Source organism: Falco biarmicus, chromosome 3 (genome assembly GCF_023638135.1).
Source record: "Falco biarmicus isolate bFalBia1 chromosome 3, bFalBia1.pri, whole genome shotgun sequence".
NCBI classification, from domain to species: Eukaryota; Metazoa; Chordata; class Aves; order Falconiformes; family Falconidae; genus Falco; species Falco biarmicus.
The window spans coordinates 63946771-63971451 of NC_079290.1; positions in this window are offsets into that span (position 1 = coordinate 63946771).

Consider the following 24681-nt stretch of genomic DNA (forward strand, 5'->3'; position numbering starts at 1 on the left):
ACTACAGATGCTGCAACATGGGGATCAGAAATTATTTCATCCACAAAAGCCTGTTTGTTCGTATGCTAAAACAACCGGCTTGCTGTTTGTCCTTTCAGTCCCTGGAGGATTAGGCTACAAATGCCTCCGTGCCATGTGCACAGTCTTCTGCATGAAAATGGTTCAGCGATAACACCTGTCCCTGTCAAGCTGCATTGGGAAAGTGTGCATTGGGGTGTTTAAAAATGACACCATGACAGCTGAGATCATCTAACATGCTCAAGGTAACAGGCTCCTGGCTTAATCGCAAGGGGCTGGAGTCAGGGCATAATCAGTGATGGGTCCTTAACTGCAGGATTGGCTCCTCGCCTCGGTTCATCGGAGCCTGAATCTTGCTGATTTCTCAGGCATGCCACAAGAACCATTTGTTCTCTGAGGCTTTTCCAGGACAGAAATAAAATGAGAAGAGTTTTCAGGTGATTTGACAGAATCTGGAGAGTCATTGTCAGGTTTGCTTTAAATGTAGCACATGATAGCGTCTTTAAGTATGCGAGGAGTGGCAAGGCAAGAGACACAGTTTCTAGCACAAAGAAACAGCTCACTGCAGATTGCATAAACTCTATGCAAAACATTTTATTAGGTTCTAGGGATACAAAACTTTCCCAAAACTTCAGAAACACCCTCTCGCTTTTTTCAGTTACTTAGCGCTTATACCTGGTTAACTAATACTTCAATATATGGACTCCTCATTTGAAAGATGTTGTCAAAGGCAAGGCCCGTGCAACTAAATGAGGCTCTATTGACTAACTTAGAAGTTTGCCTGAGCTGAAGAACTGAGCCTTTATGCACTTAACTTAGCTCTGGAAGAAATTGTCTTTTCTTCAAAGAATGTGTTTTTTTTCTTTAATTGTTTACTACTTTTGATTATGTCTAAATAAATATTTTCTTAACTTTGGAATATAAACATTTTTAGATACTTTACTGTGCCCAGAAGTACCCAAAAGCTTGTATACTCTGTAGAAAGTCCATCCTATGAAATAAGAAAACTTAAAATTGCTGAGAGGAGAACGATGATGAAAGTGGCCCTTACAACCTGTATAATACAGAAATATTACCTTTCACTTTTGAAGTGGGACCCAGCTCTAACCAAAAGCTTGACTTGCTGCCTGATCTTGCAATACAAGCTAGTGAATTTTTATATAAATACCTATGAGAATGCTGTGTATAAATAGAATACAGAAGACACAACACTATTAAGGATACTTTAGGAAAAAGATTTTGCAAATGTATCTCACTGGGGAAGAACATCTTTTCCTCAGAGCTGTCCTACTTATGGACAAGGCCTCTGAAAAACCTCAGAGCCCCAAAAAAGACACCTTCCACACTTAATAGATAAATGTGACTGCAGATTAATTTGTTTTCTTAGCTTGATTATAACAAGTAAAAAAATTACCGCATACTTCACAATAGAATGAGCACTGAATTGATTGCAGAGTGCATGATGAAGACCAGAGGGATTTATTTTGTGAGCTATTCTCCACTAGCTACTGTTTTCAAGTGAGGCTGTATTTAAAAATTTTAGCAAACACAGAACCCCAAATTTGTTATTCTTCAGAAGTTTGCTAGTTTTATGTCAGAGTATATTAGGAAGCAAAGCACACAGTACGGTGCTGCATGCCGCTGATCTCATTTTTGTTTTCGCATTGCTCTGACAGCAAGGTCATTTATCTTTTGGATAAGGAATAAGAAGCAAAAAGAAAATAAGAAAGCTATTTTATCTGAAAGTTATGTTGTGTAAAAAACCCACTTTTTATTATTTAATTACATGGAGAACTAAAAAGGGTGGAAAGAAAAAAAAAAGATTACTTTTGTTTGCACATTGTTGGGTAGTTAAAAAAAACCCAACATCTACTGTGGGGGGAGGGGGGTGAAGCTCACCCTTTATCTTTAAAACTCCTAACTTTCTTGAAGGAAATGCTTGTTTTGATTTGAGATACAAGTATTAGAAGGCAGTGCACTGGAGTAAGTGGAATGCACTACAATATGCTTTAAAAAATGAAAAAATGTTCGGCTTCAAAATAAAATAATAGGGTGTGCTAATAGGGTGTGCAGTGGAGCATCTTATTCAAAAACTCTCTTCAAAGTATCCTAGAGAGTTTTCCAAATAATGAAAAACTATTCTACCAGGTTCCTGCTGCTTTGTCCATGAGGAGGTTCTTGAGTTTTGAGATTCCACAAGTGTATGAGATGGAAAGTGTTCACTTCTGTCCATTCTCCATATGTCTCCTCCACAACTCTCCAGCTACTTCCATCTGGAAATCAGAAATTGACATGAAAGCAATCCTCTTTTGAGATAAGAAGGGGAGAAAGGTATTTCATTAAAGACTTTAAAATTGCAGATTTGATGCCCACCCAACCGCCCACCCCCCACCCTCCACCCCCCACCCCCCAACTTAAATGCAGGAAACTTTTCAAAAGCTTTCATCAAGAAAAGGAGAAAGAGTCCAGGATAGACCATCTGAGTTAGTGCTCTTGACTGGAATGGCAAGGGTTTAGATAAACTGTAAATATCTGTTCTAACAACTTCTAGACTTGCATTTTCTAATTAGAAATATTTTGTCTGAATATTCTCCATCAGCTTTTTTCCTGCACTGAAAAACTATACGCATGACTAACAGAAAAGTGATTGTTATTTATTGAATTCATAGGCATTTGCAAAAAAAACCCAAAAACCCCCCAAACAACCAAACAACCACCAACCAAACAAAAAAACCCACAGTAGTAAGGCTTACAGATTTTCTGAAGGAACATCTATAAGTGCAGAAAAGTGAACTTCGATCCTTGAAATCCTCCAGAGTAGTCAAAATAAGTCTTTCAAACTAGGTCCATAGCTTAATTCCTTTTGTTTCAGGCAGAAGCTCTGTACTTCTGCTTGAAAGACTTTTGAGAAAATACAGGTCAGAACTAATTTGAAATGTTTATAATGGGAAGGCAATCAGAGCTTTTCACATTGTAATTGATACTGAACATAACACAAAACTGAAATGTTATCAGTCTAATCAAATGTGATCTCTTGTTTTACTTCTGTAAAATACTCAGGGGTGTGAGGTTTTACACTCACTTTTTTTTGTTATTCCTTCAACAATAACTAGTACAAATTCACACAAATTATGTGTATTTTCTATTTTACTTTCAAAAGAGTTTGCATGCACACAGACCTATAACAGGCAAATTGTACCTTTTCTTCAGATACTGATTTCCTTGATATTCATCAGACAGTCTCTATCTCAGGTTGTTTCCCCTTCTCTGTATGTTGTTTCTCCTTTATGTTTCATGCCACACAGCCTAGAGTTTATTGATATCTGCCTCAAATATTGTTACCTCTCTTGCTGATTTCTGGACTAGTGACTTTGACCCTTGCATTTATCTCCATCTACACATTCCTTCCCGCAGCAGTTCTTCTCATCTGAAATACAATGCACTAACTACCAAGGCGTATAAGGAAAGATGTTTAAGCATGGGGAGATATACACATTCATCTCTATGTTTTCTGCATTAGTGTAGAAACATATCTGTACAAGAAATTAACATTAAAAATAGAGAATAAACAGTAAACTTTAATATGTTTGAAAATCTTTCTCATTACAGTACACATGTTTTTTGTATATACATATTACTCCTTTCAAAAATCTGAAGTGTTTAAGTTACCAAAACTGAAATTGGAAGGATTATCTGTAATCCCTAAGCATCCAAGAAGTCATCCCAAGAACTAAGGACTTGTACTCTACCTAGCAATGTAAAACTCAAGTAGGTCTAGATGATGAGTGACATAGGCGTTTGCTCATCATCATTTCAACCTTGCACTTGTGCTGTTCCACAAGTGTCATTCTGCTATTTGAAATTACTTGTCTTGCCAGTAGTTTTTAAACCAGACATGAAAAAAAAAAATTCTAGCAGAACTCTTGAAATTAACTTTTACCTTCTGAATCAGTGGGTTTTACTGTAACCATTTAAATGAGTGGGACTGATTCAAGAACTTGTTCAATCAGCAGCTCCTTTGATGAATATTCATCTTCTGCTTGTCTTAATATTGTATTTTATAGCTATCTGTTGCCTGCTTCCTGGAAACAGTCAAGCACTTAGCAGAGACTGTGTGACTTTTGTACTTTTTGAGGGGTAGATTCAGCCTTTTGTTCATGGCTACAAGGTGCTTTGCCCACAGCAAACCAGTAGTTGTCTGCTTTGAGTGGGAGGATGCAGCTTCCTCTCACAAGATGATGGAGTGCTGAAAAAGGGCTTTCTGAAGGTACAAACTTATCAATCAAATGTGAGAACCGGATCCAGTGTAACTGTCGACTGTATAAATCTGCTAATTGGCATCACCATACAATGGGAGGAAAGGTGTAACAGCCCATGCGTGGGACAGTCCCACCCCAGGTTTTGTAGCTGTTTTAGAAAAAAGCTTTGCACACATATTCTACCTCCACCTCTTCCATCCAGTGTGTGAAGGTCTAAATTCATATGACATTTGTGGTAGAGCATGTCCTAGAGCTTGGTGATGTTAGTAACCTTTTCCTAGCCAAATACAACAGCTACATTTCATTTTGTATTGCATTTCCATGTTACTAAAACAGCAACTCTGTGAAAAATGATATAGTCTTAAAGGATATACTTCCTTAGGGTACACTTTCATAATTTGCCAGATATTCCAGCTTTAACTGAAGTCCATTCAAATCCATTAATTAAAACTAATGGAGCATATGTCCCAGCTCTGCTTCCTTCTTCATAATTGTGATCCCTGTAGAACTATTAAAAGAGAGGAAGAAAAAACTTGAACTCTATATTTGTGTGGCTAAAATAAGCAGTTGTCTTGTGTCAGAATATTTATTAATGTTAATTCCCCGGACTCATATTTAGATTTCAAGCTGAATTTTAGGAGTCAGGTTTAGCTGGATCTTAAGTAATATGATTGGCAGGTTTTCAGTTAAGGACAAACAAAAACTACGGTCTGGTGTTAAACATGAAAAATCCCCATGACATATTTATTCATCAAAATTAACGAATAATGATATTCAAGACCCATCCACATCCACCCCAAACTCACTACTAATTCTCATTATTTAAAATATTATGAGGTTAGGTGGGTCCTGGTTTTATCTTGCAAGAGAATAGTACTTTACTCTCATGTATACTGCATGACTTGGACGTGCACAAGATTCAGAACTTGCATCAGTGCTGCCAGTACCACAAAAAAGAATGAGAGTAGCTGAGAAAAAAAAATAATTGAGGTGGAATGAAATCTAGACAGCTGTGCTAAGCACATTTAAGATTTGTCTCATAGATGACTGACCACCAGGTTTTTAAAATGGGGCTCATCACTTTTCTGTTCTGGGTTTTATGATCATTTTTATGTATTTTATGATTATTCCAGATGTATGCTGCTTTCTAGTTTCTCTTGATATGTGAAAGATGGAAACAATTTTACACCCTGGTATTTAAGAGATATTTGATCATGAAACATTTCATTTATTGGCCTACTGGGAAGCAAATTAGAGTACATTGGGCAAACAGAAGCAACTACGGTGATTTGGCCATGAAAATAGTCTCCAGATCTCAGCAGATTCAGGTCCCTTCTCTCCATAAAAGTTAGGTTTCCTCTGAGTACATGCAAAGATGTGACCTCATCACTCCTGAAGCCTATACATGAATTCAAGTTCATTTAAGACTATTTTTAGAGACAGAGAGAAATTAAATGTCCCAGGCCCTGAGGAATTTCAGTGTCACAAAACCTACTTTTGTCTCAGCTGGAAGTGAGAATTGTCTGAGTGATTTATTTTAAAATAGAAAGTTTTCAGTTACAATATATTGCAATGTATTATATTTTAAATTTCATTTAAGCTTAAACACACACACACACACACACACACTATTAAGTGAAACATGCCTACGTAATTCAGGTTTTTAAGAGAAAGGCAGGGGCCCAGTAATCCAAAATGCACACTTTTCTGGTAAGTATAGGATGAATGCTTTTAAGTCAATACTGACTCTGATAGTTTTAAAATAAACACTTATCAGTTTAAGCATAAGACATAAAAATCAGTAGCAATCCTAAAATGAACATACTCATAAGGAATGTTACTGTGGCCACAGTAATCAACTCAGAAAATCAAAAGCTTACTCTCAGAGTGACCAGTATGAAAAATGGTTCCAGTTAGCTTTGATCCATCATCATAATTTTCTGACTTGGAAACAATAAGTTCACCCTGTGGCCATTAAACAAACATCAGTACTTGTAGAGATCCTCAGTGCTATAAGAAAAAAGCTAATTTTCAGTTGTAGCAAGCTGTAACAGAGATAGAAGAGAAAATATTCAGGACTAATATCACATCAAAATAAACTGTGTGTCTTTATACTCAGTGACTTAATGTAATTCTAGACTATCGACGACTTCCATGGAGCAGTTTTGGATGCTATCCATCTCCACTGTCAGCTCTATGTCTGCTTTGTTGATTAGCACAAAGACATAGGCTTGTACCTGTGTTGGAAATGTACCTTGTACATTTCTCTCCAGTGGTATGGCATCTACATTTTATCACTATGGAAAAAATTAATTTTGGTAAAAACATTAAAACCACCCATTAAATCAAAAAAACTGATCTGACAAAAGATACTGGAAAGACAAAATTTCTAAAAATATAGCGAATGTTATCTGCTTTATCTGCAAAAATTATTATATTGACCAAGTGAAAAACCTTCTTTGGAATCAGCAAATTTTTGTTTCTGTACCTCAGCACGCTAGCAACAATTTAGAGTGGAAAAATACCATTTTCACATATATTGTAGGAAAAATGTATAAATCTGTGCATTTGATTTTGTCTGTTGTGCTTAGATTTTTGTCATTTAAATAATACTAGCAATTGGGAAGACTAAATATTTGTATTTTGTTTCTTAAAAATAGCTTTTTCAGTACAAAGATTCTCTTGGACACACTTTCTATTAAGGCTACATTTACAAGTAGCTTATCAATTTTCAACAATTTTTATTACCACTGGTTAATTGCATATTACAGCATCTGACTGAAGAAAGTTTGGTTATGGAACAGATTGATAACCAGTTGCAACACATTTTGCAGATGAGCTTATATGTAATTAAAGCACGAGCTCCACTCTGCCGTGTGCTTATTACAATCTATGTTAATTATTTATTAAAGTTTTTCAAATCATACTGTTATAATGAAGTACAAATTGTATCATTACTCACAGATGCTGCAAAGGCTATATGTGCAAATTTAGTTGCCATACTTTATTTTTATGAGTTTAAGGACCATAGTGTCAATTATAAGAAAAATATTGTTAAGAAATTGTTTAGCATTTGTAATTTTATATTAACATAGAATATCTGTTTTGAACATGAAAGTAATGGGATTATGCACTTAAAATTTAAAGGATTTATATTAAAACCACCTAGAACTGTATATTGAAAATGAAAGAGGGGACAGCACTTTCTCACGGCCAGTAGTTAGATTATTGTTCGAAGAAATGGGACTATAGTATTGAAATCTCTGGGCCAGAATTGCTTTCTTTCCATGAGCTTTTGCAATTCATATAAATCCATTTACTTTTCAAGATGTTCTAGTACATAACTTCTCACGTTGAAGAGTACCATCACTACTCATCTATTTCTCTGTTCTATCATATCATGTCAGTGGAATATATCTTTGCCAAAAGCTTTTGAACACACTCATTTTTGACCTGTGAAGGTAGAAGATGGAGCTGCCATGTTCTTCCTTGCTCTGTGGAGAAAATACATCTTTTCAGCCATTTTTGCAGTTCTACTCACTTCCTTGACAGATATGGTTACCATGGCTTACGTGGTAGAAGCTGATCACAAAATTAACTCGTGTGTCTTCCCAGCAGCACAAATGCAGGGTGTTGAAGTTAAGGGGAGAACTGGAACCTTTCAGTGGATCTTCATGCTAACCTTCTTTCTGCTTTCCTTACAACCATGGGGTGGTGTTGTTCATACACCAGAATGACACTCAAATGTTTTTGTAGCATCTGGAGTCTCTATTACCTTAAAGTCTGAGGAAAGCCTACAGCACAGTGATCCAATCTTCTTTCAAAATGTATTTGATGGTTTAAACAGCTTCATAAAGATAAAGGTTAGTTTTGAAATGCATGAAATAAAATGTAAATTCCCAAAATGCCTGAGTTTGTTCAGATGGGGATTATTGTTGTAGGTCCATGTCTAGTCATGTTTTAATTCCATTTTCAAATCTGAGACAAGAGGGAGGAAAACAAACAGATATTCAATCCATGACCAAGTGAAAAAATTAAAAAATACCAAAGAAAAACAGACATTCACAATTCACAAGAAACTTCGGCTTTTCACATCTTAATCCAGATCCTAAATTCACTCATATGATTTAGAGAAAAACTATAAGGCATTTTCAACTGTCACAGAAAAATGAAAGTCGAATTGACCACAACTGACTTAGATCAAACAGGTCTAAAGCTTGATTTCTTGGAACAGAAAAAGTGCAGTTATCCCAAGCTTTTTCATTTTTCCCTCCCTCTCCCTCAAGAAAGTAATTATTTTCATAGTAAGAATGATTCTCAACAGAAACTTTACACATGGCCTAAACATCACAGTAGTCATGGTAACCTGATCTTAACAGTAGGACATCTTGATAAAAAGAGATAGACATAACAGGAGGCAAGCTACAAATCTTGTCTTTAGAGCAGTTCTGAAATAACTTCTCTGAGGTAAATGATGATGAAGTCTTTGTTCCTGTTACACGGTTTGAGCTGTTTCCCACTCTGTGTGAAAGCAGTGTGCTTGCTCCAAACTAATTTCAAAGTGTTTACTTTAGCTACATATTTTTTTGAATGAAGACTAAATATTGAAACCTAGTTATCTGAGTTTAACTGCTACAATGTATAACTGACTGGAAGGAGACTAATTTTCCACTTTGCTGTTTACCTCCTTGCATCTGTGGGTTTCTCTATAAGGAAGAAAAAAAATAAATATGTAAAGTGGTGATTTCTAGAAGTATTTCCATTTCTTCCTATGATTGGCCAATTAGATGTTAAAATCCAAATTTCCGAAGTATTTAGTTGTTTCATTTCCAACAAAACTAAATGGAATAAGTCACTCAGGTATTTTTGAGTCTCTAGGTTGACTGACTTATTTAAGAAAGTCTAATTCCTAAAAGGATTTGGCTTCACTGATGCTAAGAACCTTGTCACCTCACCTGTTTGTAGACTATCTAAAGGACAACCCAGAAGTTTTCAGTTCACTGAGGTTAGGAAGTAACGTCCACTTGAATCTTTACAGTTGGTTTTCATTTCATCTACAAACCTGTATATTAATTATAAGTGGTTTTCATTAGACAGATCACTATCCCAAGGCTAGGGGGAGTAATGAAAAGACATTCAGGCAATATTTAAATGACCTTAAGCAAATATTGTTCTTTTACGTTAAAACCCATATATTATCTGGAAAACCATTGAAACATAAAGATCCACAGGTTTATCACACTGGGTTTTTTTTTATTCTTCTCTGTATTTGCAAATCTGTTTCATTTTCAGCATCGACAGTCAGAAAAGGCTGAGGATTATTTACAGCCTAACCTAGATTCTTCATCAAGTTAATAATACAAAATATATTCCCTTACTCTCAGTTGGATTAGACTATGAGCATGTGTGAAATTCTGAAAAACATTTAAAGTGCTTAATTTTACTGTGATCTTAAATAGATAATGGTGAAATTCAGAGACCAGTCCTCAGCTGGTATAAATTGCAGTAAACTGTGGAGAATGGCAATTTGATGATTAAGACCTGCTGGGCTCTAGCCCTGAAATGTCATCGCTTTAGAAATAACTATCCCTGTGCTGTCAGTAAAAGTAAATGATTTCCTTTTTCCTACTCTTAAAAAAACCCTTCTTCTTAAATAAATAAATAAATGAATGAATGAATAAATAAATAAATAAATAAATGAATGAATGAATGAATGAATGAATAAATAAATAAATAATCTTTGACCTTAATTTATTTTTTTCCCTTCTCTGAAAGCAGAAAAATTGTACAAAAATATACTTTTGACCGAGGCATCAACAATTAAATTAATTGATACTCCTGTTAAGGGAGGGTTAATGTTTAATTTTAAGAACTTAGAAGTAGTCATGCACAGTTAGTGTTAAGGTACCTTGTTCTTTTGAAACTAATCTTTGTATACGTGTAAGCAATAAATTCAGGTTCTAACAAAGGGGTAGCCCTGGAGGATGAAGGAAAACCGGCCCAAGGCCAGTGATTTCAGGCCAAGAAAGAGTAAGAGACCAAGATGACCTGGTTTAAGACCATATATGGGAACTACAAAGGAGAACTCTAGCCAGCCGAACAGAGGAGTGGGCGAATTTGCAGACCCTCAAGACCACTGAAGATCCCTGCTCTAGGCAATTGGGCATGTGTGTGTGTGTGTGGGGGCAAATACTATAATTTGTTTTGGATAATCTTATGAATATGTATGTCTTTTCCAGGAAATTTTTGGACTATGTATACATGTACTGCATAAAAAGTGCTACCTGAGAGAAGGAAACTATGCACGTTAGGTAGACCGATCCCTCTTGCATCCAGCACTGCACTAAAGGATGCGTGCCTCTTAATGCAACATTGGTGTTAAAGAGTTTCATATTCCCAATTTCAGTGACACTTTTACGGTATTAAAAGACTGGCCAAAAAGCAGCTGGGCTGTTTCCCTGGCTCAATGTCCTTTATACTGTGGATGAATGGATGGATGGATGGATGGCAAGAAATTGTGAGGAAGTATGTGCGGAAGCTGCTGAAGGAGTTTAAATAATAATAAAAAAAACCAACAACACAGCAGACAAGCTGACAAAACTACAAAGCAAAAAAAAAAAAAAAAAAAAAAAAGAAAAAACCCACAAACCTTAATAATGGGGAAAATACAACTTTTAATTGTAATCCTGAGGGAGACTGTCACCTGGCATTGGTTTGTTGGTTTTTAAAATTATTTCCTAAACTTTTGTCTTTTTTTTTTTTTGGTGTGTGTATTTTGTTTTGCTTTACATTTTTGTTCGCTAACTCAAACTAATTATTTTTGTAGCTATGATTTTCACAACTGATTGCAGAGGTTTTTACTACTTGCCTCAGATTTTCTGAGATTGCTAACACAACATTATCATGTTCATAGAAACAGATTCTCTGCTAAAGTTTCTGATTATAAGCAGTAATAACAACAGAACTGCCATGTAAATCTCTTAAAAAGTTATCCATGTGCTTGGTAGTTAGTAAGAAAATAAAAATAATTAACAGCACTAAAAATACACTAGTATAAACTATTCTCCTGTTTACTGTTTTTTTGAGATTCAGGATCACCAGAGTAACAGCAACATATATACTCTACTGAGAATGCAAATAAAAGAAGGTACTGAAGATATTTCTTCTTTTTCACTATAAAATTTCCATTTAATGTCTGAGCTTGCATTCCTAGCAACCTTGGTAATTCAGAATTTTTATGAAAACTACTGAATTTCTGCAGGGTACTGTGGTCACAAAACTAGACTAATACAGAATGAGCAGCAGTTATGAAAGCTTTCATAGCTGGTCCTTGACCCCACCACATCTTCTACCGTGGCTAGTAGTGAAACTTTTAGGCACACTCTTTCTAAAATATAACAAAGTCATTTACTAATTCTCTTCCTTTTCATGCTTTTTGGGCTGTTTATCATGACAATACAGAAGTATTTGACAGGTATTTAAATAAACACCATGTCTATAGCTGACCTGGTTTTCAGATTTTATTTCAGTTTTGGTGGTTTTCATCACGTGCGAGGCAGAAGAGGATCCTTTATAGATTGTAACAGGTGTATCGAGAGTTATGCTAAGTCTTTCCCTGGTTTACAGTCATTGTGACTCTACTAAAACCAGTGTAGCAGCTGACCCCATTATTAAGCTGTTCTTTGAGCTTCATCCTTGACAGTACCCATTGAGAGCAAAAATATGAAACAGCATCAAAGTGCCAAAGGTACTATAAATCTTTGTAGGAGTTTGATGGAATTACCATGAGACAGAAAAAAAAATAACTTAAGCCTCACTGCATACTGGAATACTGAAAAAGTCTGTTTGCTCTGACTGAAAACAGATTATTGCAGAGGAATATCCACTTACCAGAAGGAAGAAAAGCTGTGTGTGGCTTCACAATGTATACCTACAAGATTATTTGACTGAAGTCAGGCTTCATCGCCAACAGGCAAATAAACAAACCTTAGTTTCAGTGATCACTTACTTGTCTCTCACAAATGTCTGAGAAGGATGAAAACCAAACATAATCTAGGTTCTTTCCTACTCTATCAGAGCATCATTTCCCTGGTACTTGAATGTTTTATTGTCAGCGTTTGGGAGTTGTCCATGTGTTCTTTGTAATCCAAAGGCTATTTCTCACCAACAGTCCTTTCTTTCCCCCTTACCAATTGAGCTGTCATTATTCATGTTACTGAAAATGCTTTGTATCATTTTAGATTAATGTTTTCTGCAAAATGTTATTTAATTTTCATTTTATGAAACCAAGTGGAATTTGCAAGTAGAGTTTACATTGGTCCCTAGAATGGCATGGCAGACAACTAAAACAAATTTGCTTTATTTAATTCTTACAAGACTTGACATTTTTCAAGTAGCTGATGCTTGAAAATATCCATATGTATCAACTGAAAACCTGAAAAAGCTGAAAATTAATTTTCCTCAGGAAAGCAAAGAACAAAGTGAAAAAACATGCTTGTAAGCTTAAATTGCAGAGTACACACACTTGAGCTAATGATAATGCTTTGGTGTTTTGCCATGACAGCCTTTTTACCACTTTCTTTGCAATGGAAAATATCAAGTCGTTAGAAGTTGATAAACAATTCTATATATATGTGTGTGTGTATAAAAAAAGAGAGAGGGAGAGGTAAAACCAAACATGTTTTCTTCCTCCAACAGTAGAAATGAAAACAATTAAACAAATTGCACAAGCACTGTCAAACAGATAGCACCTACCCAATGATCTATCAGATGAGGGGGAAGAAAAAGGAGCATACAGAAGTTAGGCACTGACTTCAAGCAAGCAAAGACAATGTTATAGAAGCATCAGGACATAAAAAATAACCTCTTACAACCATCACTGGTTTCCTATACACGTGGCTGTAACACGTGGCCAAAGTCACAAAAGTTTCAATGAAAGATGAATGTGAGGGCAAACGGCTGGAGAATGTCTTACTTCAGTATTGGCCCACTACCAGCATCTTTTGTTTAAGGAAGAGGAAGAATGAAAAGAAAGGAGTCTTTAGTACCAGCATAGTTTTCACAGTGCTGGGATCTATTTGCTTGTGTAAATAACAAATGCCACAGAAAAAGGCTGCATAGCCTCTTACTCATGGTTTCTGAGTCAATTTTCCAAAGCCCTGTTGACTGCTGACGGTTTTCTTTTTAATTTATGTGTCAGTATCTTGACTTTCCTTCAGGACACAGGCCAAGTTGCCTAGGACCATATCTTCTTATGCCAGTGACTGAAACATGCAGCATGGCAGTATTTTGTCTTTCTATTAAAGACATTTGGAGTTGCTGAGGACCAAATGTCCATGAGTAATGAAAAGTTACTGAAATACATAGCTATGATGAATGTTAATGTAACAACCAATGCAATAACAATACAAAAATTGAAGCATTTTCATATTAAAAGAGGGATTGGTTTTACAGATAATTTTCAATTAGATTATTTCAAGGATTCCAGACTTCTTAAAGAGTTTCTGCTTGTATGTTACCATCTGAAAGCCAGTGCAGGAAGTGCACAGATACATATAGGAGACACGTGTGTGTATATATATATGTATATATATACACCTATGCATATAATATAACAGATAGACACACACACACAGAGGGGAGATGTAGTCATAATGCACAATATCTGAAAGGGGTTAGTAAATTCTGTAGTAAGCGAGTGTGTTAATGCCTGCCAGTTTAGAAGACACTTTTGAGAGTACATATGAAATGCATGCTTTGAATGGGAGCTTCGGTATGAAAAGAGTCTCAGGTAAAATCCATCTGTGACATGGCAACATTAAAACAAGGTGAACATGTATTAAATCCAAAGACTATAGAATAAATATGAAGTCTTTGCTGTTCTATACAATAGTTTTTTTAAACATCCCATTTCTGTTAATGAGGTTGGAGATACTAAAACGGACCCCCATGTCCAGCATATTCTAACACCCTTATGCAATAATGAATATACAGCTACAGCCACTGATTACTACTACCTCTGTCTTTGCTCCCTGGCACATTCCAGCTTGTATTATTTTTTTCTGGAAGAGTACAGAAATAAAAAATAACAACTCAACATGTAGAGGAATGAAGCTGGGTTAATTAGCATTGATAATATACAGCTGTGGCTGGCTTCAGGGGTGGCAGGTTGGCCAATTTAGATAAGGTGCAGCTGTGGCTGTTTCTGTTAAGTGGTTGAGAGCCAATGAACAGAAAGCAGCCAAGGAAGAAGAGGAGGGAGGAAGAAGCAAGAGGAGAGAGAGGGGGTGCTGTATGAGGTGAGATGAGGAGAAGGCAGCAGAGGGACTGGTATGAAGATTATGCTGGTATGAGATGTTAAAAGACCTTGTTGCAGCTTGATAGTTTGGAGAGTGCTGTGACATCAACAGGCAATTTTTCTCCCTGCTTTTCCCCACTTACCTGTTCTTGATCATATAAATGATTTACATTAATACCCTTATAGGTGTTCTTGGTAACTGCGTCCATGGTGCTGCTTCCATGAATGAACATGCTCTTTGATGTCAAGCATGTGCAAAGTCACTAGCTTTAGATAATAAAATATTCAGAGGATTGTTCTATTTGATGTGATTAGCAAGAAAAGAACAATGAATTATGTTCTGTATTTACTTCTCTTACAATCTAATACTCTCATTTAGAAAATGGCTCTGTACAGGTAGACCTTTAGTACTGTACACTGGACCCTTTTGGCCCCCACTACGTGTGTGTCAAGGCTTTAAAGAATCTCTTTCAAAACAGTTCAAATCAGTGAGAAAAATGGAAAGGAAACCTGACTTCTTGCATCCCTGACAATTCAATGTCAATATCAATATTTGTTAGAGAAGTAAGACAGTTATGATTTATACCAACAAAACATCAAATCCTAAGATTAGACACAATTATTTAGAGTCATCCTTTACATATCTCAGTTTCAACTTCAGAGAAATAAAGACATAAATGCCAATCAAATTAAACTTTTTCTTACAATTTATTGAAGGGCTCACTCAAGACAAGGAATTAATTTCCTTTAAATGCTAAGGACAGCAGGAACTGATTATCCATGAAGATGAGTTATCATTTCTATGATTAATTATTTTCAGTTATTGTAGTGAGTTACTTTATATACTGGATTTAAATACAATATAGCTGCCTTCTTCATCTTTCAGCTGGTCCAACTCATAAACACATAAAAATAAATTTATCTTGCAATATGTCTATTTAAAGTGATAGCTGAAACTTCAACTCAAAGCCTGAATGCTTAACATGGAAACACTTCTTTGTACTTAAATTATCCCTGGGGATGGCACAATGCACTTAACCTGAAATAAAAATCTCACAAAGAAAGCAAACTTATAACTGGGGGTGGGGTGGGGGGGAGGGGGGCAGTAAAAAGACTCTTTAGAAAATTTTTCCCCAGACTTTGAGGTAAGTAGCACAGTCTTTTACCATGCCTTTTTATTACTGAAAATCTGCTAAAGGCAGAAGGGGGGGGGGGGGGGGAGGGGAAGCTTCTAGTTTTACAATTTTTCTTGGGGAAAAAAAACTTTGCCTATATAGTATATACATTTGTGTAATGTATGTCTCCTTATAAATACATGCAAGTATTACAGTGTAGTTCAGAGAAACAATAAAATGTGGTATCAGGATGCACATTAGCATAGTTTGGAAGCAAGATGAAGAACTGAATGCTCTGCTACACTGATCTTCTAGGTACACATACTGATTTCTCTTATAAGAAAGGTGAAAGTTTTCATAGGGTGAAAGATACGCCCTGCGTTGATATGGTTGTGCTACATCTCATGCACCTACTAGGCAATTCCATGAAAGTACCGGTCCAAAAAAAATATAGATAATGAATCAATTATTTTAGTGCACTTAAGCACATAATTTCCATTGTCTTTATTGTAAATTAATAAATTCTGCCTAAATACCTTGAAATCTCTTACTTTTTAAGCAGAGGCAGAATCTGAAATATGTAAGCAAAGCTTGTACATAATGACAAGGTGTACAATCTACAAGGTTAGAGTGCCTTTTATACTTCATGTTACAAAAAGTTTGGGACATGGATTCTCTTCATTTTTAAAGCCTCAAACCTGTATTTTAACTTTTTGTTTGCAGGTCAGAAATGAGTCCAACACCTGATTACCACATTTAACACATGTTAAAATGTCCTCAGCTTCCTGAACCAGAGAAATGGAAGTCATGCTCAGATTTGACTACGTTCTGTAAAAGTAAAATACACTGTAGGCTTAAGTAACAACAAAATAAATAAACAGTTGATTTAACTTCCTCTAGCTGTCTTTAAGTCTGATTGAGCCCTTATAATATCTAGAGAAGACCTGCAGTAGGATGTCACCTCATTTAAGTGGAGTGGGCAGCAAGGGGAAAAACAGCATTGTTCTTCCTACCTAGAAACATTTGATGGCATAAGGAACTAGTCTGAACATTAACCAAGATTTCATTTTTCTCTTAGGTCTATGGGTTCATAGACCATAGGATGACTCTGTGTTTCTACAATCCATTCATCATCACCAACAAGAACTATGTCCAGAGAGCTGCAAACATGTTGAGATTCTGAAATTAGTTTTCTTGGTGATGATCTATAATGTAAGAACAGAACAGCTTGATTGCCATAATAATGGAACTGCCAAGCTTTGGCAGGGAGGGAGGCAGAAGAAGGGGGAAACATGAAACACATTGCAATTTAAATTCTGGTGTTGGTCCAAGATAGCTTTAATTTTACTCATCTACTCCCAGAACCAGGAAAACATATTTTTTCAAAGCCTCCTGATGCTATATGGCACTTTGGGGATGTAAACTGATTATTTCAATTTCTCTGTATCCTTTATGTTTTACTATGTGAGTTTTATTAGTCTTGGACTCATTACTTTTACCTTAAGAAAATATTCTTATTTTGCCCTAATTGGTTTCCCCACTACAAATGTCAGAAAATAAAAATACAATGCTTTCCTGTAACTTGACAAGTATTTAAAAAACTTTGATGGGAGAGCTAGATAGATTATAATTTTTTTTTCTTTGGGTAGCTGTCATGTTAATGGTTGTCATCTGTGAAAGTAAAGATGATGAAAAGCTTACATTTATATGTAACACACTTGATCAAATAAGGATCCTCACATGTCCTGTAATATTCATATATATATATATAAGTACATAGGAATACATACACATATACATTTATTATACATAAGCAACAGCATTTTGCATTCCAATCAAATGTACTGATTGCTCCATGGTAAAAGGAAAATGAAGAGTAATTCCTGTAGAGGCAAACTGTAGATAAAATTCTAAGTAAATAGAACACAATTTCAGTGTTGTAATTTCATTAAAACAAGGTCAATATTCCCTTGTGAAATGTTCTACTGCCTCTTTACTACTTAAATACCCAAGCTCCACTCCATGGAGTGAGACCAATTTTCAACAAACAGGTTGCAGAGCTGATTTAACTAAGCTTTATGTATCCCCCTTGCCCTTGAGTTTTCAGAGTGATTGGTGGTCGATCACTCTATCATCCAGGTCATCATGCAGCTGGACAAATTCTTGTGCTGGCAATGAAGTCGGTGGCAAATGGACTTTTCCTTCTAGCAGAAACAACAATTACTGCAAGTTTAGAGCACTTTCTGAATTATGTCCCAGGGTATTAATCCTTCGACAAGACAAGTGACAATGATATACAGGTCCCCCAAATGTGTCACTGTCTTGTTTAAATACATTTCAGATGTGATTCTGATCCAGAAAAAAAGTGTTTAAATATGTTCAGCTCAAGAACCGACATTGATAAATGAATATCCAACAGAAGAGAAAAACATATTACTGAGTGCATTCAGACTGGAAGGTCTGTACTCCTGTACAGGATGACCTGTAGCAGTCATCCCCTAAAACCATGATTCTGCTAGGCAAGTTGACTAGCTTGCTAATCACAACATGCTTTGTGTGCATTCCTGCTTTATCTCTTTGTACCTCCTGCTGGTGCTGCAGAAGTCTGATTCTGCATCATTATCTAGGAGACATCCAAGAACAAGTGTTAATGTTGGTACCCAAGAACTTTATCTCCTATATTGAATTCTAATACATCTAAAGTGAAGTTCTAATTTAAGAAGTCATCATAAGAAAGAGACTTAAATTTAGATATAATGAAAAAATAACAAATTTTATTTTCTTCAAACCATCTCCAGAATGAAGTAATTCATAAGGATTGTTAATGCCCTGCATTACTACTTCTGTTGCTTTAGCAGAATAGTGATGTCATTATTCTGTTCAATGCTGCAGCCTGCAACTGTTATGTGGCATAAATGCTGGGGGACAATAATGTGTCACCCCGTTTAAGTAGCAAAAAATGGGTTAATACCATCACAAGCAATGGCAAGCAATGTGGTCTTCTTTTCCCCATTATGATACAGGCTGTTTGAACAGTAAAAGAAACTCGATTAACTCAGTGACTACTAAATAATGTATGACAGCTGAGCCTTTCAATATTCTCTGACAAGGTTATCAGCAAGATGCCAATGAGAGATGGTGGCAGAGTGAACATGTTAAAGAAGTCAATGGCTTCCAGCCAAGAAATGATAGAGGGGAGAGTAGCAGCGATAGATGTTAAGCTATTGTATCAGTGGGGAAATTCAGAAGGAAAAAAAAAAATAATTAAAAATGTCTGAGCCCCAAGCTTGATATGAGGAAGATTTGTTAGTCACAGCAAGAAACTGATAGTTAAATCAATGAAATAGGAAGTAGCTTGTGTTTCCAATCTTCCTTGTACTGAAGCATAAAAGGAGGTATGTCATTGACTTCAAAAGCAGTAGAATTGGCTACATAGTAGCTAGAATGTCTCTTAAACAAACGAAGAAAGAAAATATCTTTCCATGGTTTGTGTATAGCTTAATTTCATAAAGAAAGTTTGCGAAGGCATGTAAGCACTCCACTTAATTTCATGGATGAAGAGATGCCTAAAAACTTTCAGTAAAATACATCCTCAAGTTCTTTGCAGTCTCTCAATAGCTTTGAGTGGTAAAGAACTGCCATTACTTCTTATTTAGAAAAAAATACAATGCACCACAAAACTAAAAGAGATTTTTTTTTAGAGATATTAAGTTGTTTGAAGATAAAAATGTGAGATTTGTCAAAAGCAGGTGACAGCTAGACATGTAACTCTTAAAGATATTTCAATCATTAGAAATCAATGGAAATTAAATGTGTAGACGCTTTAAAAAATAACCATCAGTTAGAACGTTAGTCATAGACATAAGTTTCAAAAACCTGTCATTAAGTGACTTTCTGATGTCACAGAGGAGCTCTGGAATGTAAACAGTAGCTGAAACTCATCTCTGAAAATCTGCATTTGAAACCTTTCCTGGAGCCACCAGCAGTATAACTAAATAACTAACTAAAGTCAATGCCAGCTTCATAATATTACATCACTAATTAATCTAAAGATATTTAGCTGAAAGCCTTATAGTTACAAGAAGTCTTTGCCAGAATGATGTCCCATGTCTTCATGTGCTTTGACCAAGTCTTGTGGGTTTGTGCTGTGCAAGGATTTGGCAGACTAACATTAAAAGATGTTTCATGAATGAATGGAGAGTCTCATGGAGTATTTTATTCTAAATGTTTTAAAAGTAAAGAAATCCTAAATTCTATAATTTTTCTTCATTCATTCCCATGTTCCTGAGCTGCTGCTCACAAATCTCTTGCCATCTGAACTGCTCTGCTTCATAATTGTCCCTCATCCTCTAATCTAGTTATCTGACCTATCTTCTTATCACAGTTTTCTTTTACGTTTTCTCTGCCATTTTCATTTTCTGCGTACCCCATGATTTGCTTATGGCCTCACAGTGATTCCTCTTCCCTGTTCCCTGTATTCATAATGTTTGCTACAAGCCAGGAATGACAAGGAGGCTTGAACAAGTCCAGTATGCCTCTTTTATTCTCCACAAAACGATGTGAACCAAAAATCGACTGCATTTCACAAGGACAAGGAACACAATGCCGTGTCCTCAGTGGAACAGGTTATGGTTTATTTTACTTGGAGTAAAGAATTTCATTGAGAGTGGCAGGAACTGAAGCACCTTAGAGATTACTGTTTGTTCCAGCTGAATTGTCATTGTCACTCTGCAATCTGTGACTTTTCTGTGATTCTTTACTGAAGTTGTTTCATAATTACCACAGCTACCGTGTTCTGAACCTTGTGAATACTCTCATGAAGGGCATTCCTTGGATTGTCCAGCTGGCAAATAGAGCTTGGCCCTTACAGGAGCCTTGGGTGTCCTGTTCTGCAGGTGACATTGATTAGATGTGCTGTAAAGAAAAGATGACATTTTAAAGGTTTGAATATGCAAATGACGTTTTTCCCCGCAGAAAGGATAGCCTTATGAAATGTTACAGAAATGATTCTTACAGCTAGTAGAAAAAAAAAAGGAAAAAAAAAAAAGGAAAAAAAAAAAGGAAAGACTCATGCCTTCCCACATACTCTGTCTCTGAGAGCAGGAGCAAGCAGGACTGAAAATTGGAATGACCTGTGGTAAATCTGTGTGTTGAAAAATATCTTTATCACTTACGTTTTCTTTGTTTTTAGACTGGTAGGCACTGATTAGCTTTCAGGTGTTAATTGTGTGAGTGAAAGTTTACTGAGTTGGTACTGTTATGCAGATTGGTAAGATCTCTACCTCCCCCCTGTCCCATGTCATACACTCAGCTGCTCCAGTCCTTCTTCCTACTAGGCCATCAGGTTCCTGAGATTTTTCATCTTTCACCTCTTCTTCTCACATCCTCCTGCCACTGGCAGGAGTGATTAGCAAGCCTGCTCTGTACTGCAGTTCATCTCACTGTTCCCTTTCCTCCTTGCTTGACATACCTCTAGACCTATCAAGTCTTGTTGAATGGCAGATTCACATAAGTACTTCACTCCTGGTGCTTCCCTGCTGTCAGTATTCCATGCTTTTGAATCGTAAAGCCACAGACCTTCCTCCTGTGGGAAAAGCCCATAGGCATCCTGAAATGCCTGCACAGGAAAGCTGCTGGATCTGATGCTCAGTGTTTAGGGTAGTGGAACAAAGCAGCTGCTCTGTACCTCAGGTATGGATGCACATTATAGTCAGGTCTTGCAAACAAAAGGTTTGCCTCCTACATAGCACACTCCCTAGTGGCAACATAGAACAAGGACTGCCATGTCTGGATTTACACCTGACATATGAATCTGCACTCCTGCATGGTCAGAATAAAGTTGATATTTTGAGGAGCTGGTTGAAAACCAAACAAAATCCCAGCATAAAGGCTAAACTTGTTTTCATCTCTTTGTAACAATAAATGAAAAACTGTCAATCCATTTTTTTGTCAGTATAGGTGTGAGCATTAAACAATCTACTCCCTTTTCAACCAGATGAGTCATTGCTTTCCACTATAGAAGCAGTTGGTACAAGTAATATAAGAATAGAGATGGGCAAGCAGAGACACAAAACTGAGCCAGGCAAGCAGAGACACAAAACTGAGCCCTCATGAAACTCAGCTTTAAGAAAAAATCTTTCAGATAACCATATGACCGTGAGCCAACAGGCATAACACATTTATTCTTCAAACTCAAGACTTTCTCCCAGATGCCCACTTACTATCTTGTTTCCCTTTTAGTAGTAGCCACCGTGCAGATAATTTTGCATTCTGCCAGGCATCAGACATGTAACTGTATCATTTGCTCTTTGCTAGCTGTTCAGTCACTTAGCTTTAGCACTGTGATTCCAAGAAAGCATCAAAGCATCACAGAAGTGATGAGATATGAACAGTGTCCAAACTAGACATTGTCAATCTGCTATTTTAAAATAATTTCATGAGGGATACTGACTTAAAAAGCAAGTTTTGAACTATTATTAAATAAACAGCTTAGCTCTTATATAATTCTAAAAAAAGTTAAGGAAAACAAAGCAGAAGTAGAACCAAAAACTTTTCTGCATTAGAATGCTTTACTGGGCCCTGTTATTGCAGCTTTATAGGCGCAGTCCTTACCAGATGTTAGGATGCTGTCTTCTTAATGTTAGATCCTTATTATCGTGTTTCATTTAGTGATGTCAAACATAGGATGTGATAGGATGTCAAAATGAAAACCTCGAAAACTGAGCTGTGGTCTTTGATGTAGGCATAATTTTTTATATTTTTTTTATGACTGCAATGCTGGATGGCCCATGGCTCTGTCTGAACATCCACATTTCCTACTGCCTGTCCCAGCTGGGTGTTTTGATGGGCAAATCTAGACCATGCAGACAGAATTTCAAGAAGCATTTTGGCATAAAGCAATCATGGATGCTGAGAGCTGAACAATTTTTCAAATCGTGCTCTCTGTTTGGCAGCCAGAATCAGTGAGCACTCTTGAAAATACAGGCTTAAACAATCAATGGAACAAATGCAACCAAGAAACTAAACTTCAGTGTGCCACCTTGAAGGCCTGTCTCAGATTGTAAATTGAGACATCAGACAAAGAGATAAAGAATTTTTGCTCCTCTCTTCTGGTATTGTGACCAAAGGCATCAAGGGATTTAAAACACCACATGTATTCTTCTACATCTACATCATACTCTCCAGCTGAAACAAGTATTAAAGATCATGTGTGCATTTGTATGTGCATATGTAGATAGATACAGGTTATGGGTGTATCAATAATACATAATAATATATCAATCTGCATGTTTTAATCATTTATGTACTTACATCATTATATGCATGTGCATATATCTATGAATATTTATGTATAAATATATGTGTATATATGTATGCAGATGCATAGGTATGTATGTATATAAAAATATATATACACCTAGGTTTTAATACCACTTTCATGTATATGTAAGGTTGATAGGTGGTATTTCTTTTGAGGAAACAAATCAACCTGAAACCAAAACCAGCAAAGAAAACAACTACTCAACTGGATTAGATAAACCCAATGGAAAAAAATTCCAATAATCTTTTCAGGTCACTAAAACATCAATTCCCCAACATTTCATCACCAATAGATTTAAAAATATGAATTTGGTGTACATTTAAGAGTTTACTTCAGTGAAGGTAAGGTGCTTCCAAATACAAAATGGAAATGTAATATCTTAAGTGAAGCAGAAAGAGAGAATTTATGCACGCTCATTCTCCAGAAGGAAGTAGAATATAGTCATCTTTGCACTGACTTTAAGACTTCACTTTTAACTAAAGTTCATGGTATGGTAATGAGCTGTTGATTTTTGTCTTCAGAAAATGTTTACATGCAGCACAGAGGATTTAAACATCTGGCATATGTAAGCATGGTAAAGAGTTATTGCCTAAGGGATAATAAATGAGAGGAAACCCAAAAATACACACAAAATAGATGAGGTTGGTACCCTTGAGGTCGGAAACTGTACACCATCTCTTAAAGATATCTTAAATTCCTCTCATTAGAAAACACATTAAGAATTAGTTGTCTTAAAACAAGTAATATCATTAAGCAAAGATTTTAATCATTTTTTTAGGAAAAATATATTGTGACTTTAATTCACTATGTATACCAATTCTCTACACACACCTGTTACAACAAAAAAGATTGAATTCATCTTGAAAACAGTATAGTAGGTGACCCTGGAAAACCAACAGAAACATATTTTAAAGCTTACTAAATAATCACAAAATGCCTCAGACACAGATTGCTACAGCACCGTAAAAATAGATAAAATAACTTTTTAGAACATTCATATGTAATGAAATAGGACTTCCAGTATTTAGGTCAGTGGATGAACGTCTTTGTCTTTCCAAAACAAAAGTGGGTTTGTATAACAGGATGCCATGTCCTGAAGGAAGTAGGGCAGTAAGAAGGGAGATCTCTAGGGAATACCCCAGTATAAGTCAGTCTGAACCTACACACATTCTCATAGTAGTCATTGAGCCCTCCAAATCACAGTCCATCAGTTACCTGACTTGCAGGGGTTAACACAGCATTGCATTAGTGGTGTAAAATCTAGTGATATTAACAAGCACATCTTTTCATGGGATGAGTAAATACTCAGGCTTCATTGCAATATTTTGTTTGTATTGTTTTTTTGTTTGGGGTTTTTTTGTGCTGTTTGGTTTGGTTTTGGTTTTGTTTTTTTGTGTGTCTGTGTGTGTGTGTGGATTGTTTTTTCTTTTACCTGGTAGAGAAGAGAGCAGCATGGAAAGAAGATACAGGAAACTAGTTTGATTAGAGTGGAACATCTCACAGGCTTAGGACCAACTTCAAAACCACCATTTTGAACCAACTTCTTTCCTCAAGGATCATACTGAAATATGTTAAAAGGGCACAGAGGAAAAAAACCCTCTGATTTTGAAGTGAAATATTTTAACAATTTAGTCATTATGAAGAAAAATATGTTGCTATAATTAAGTGTCA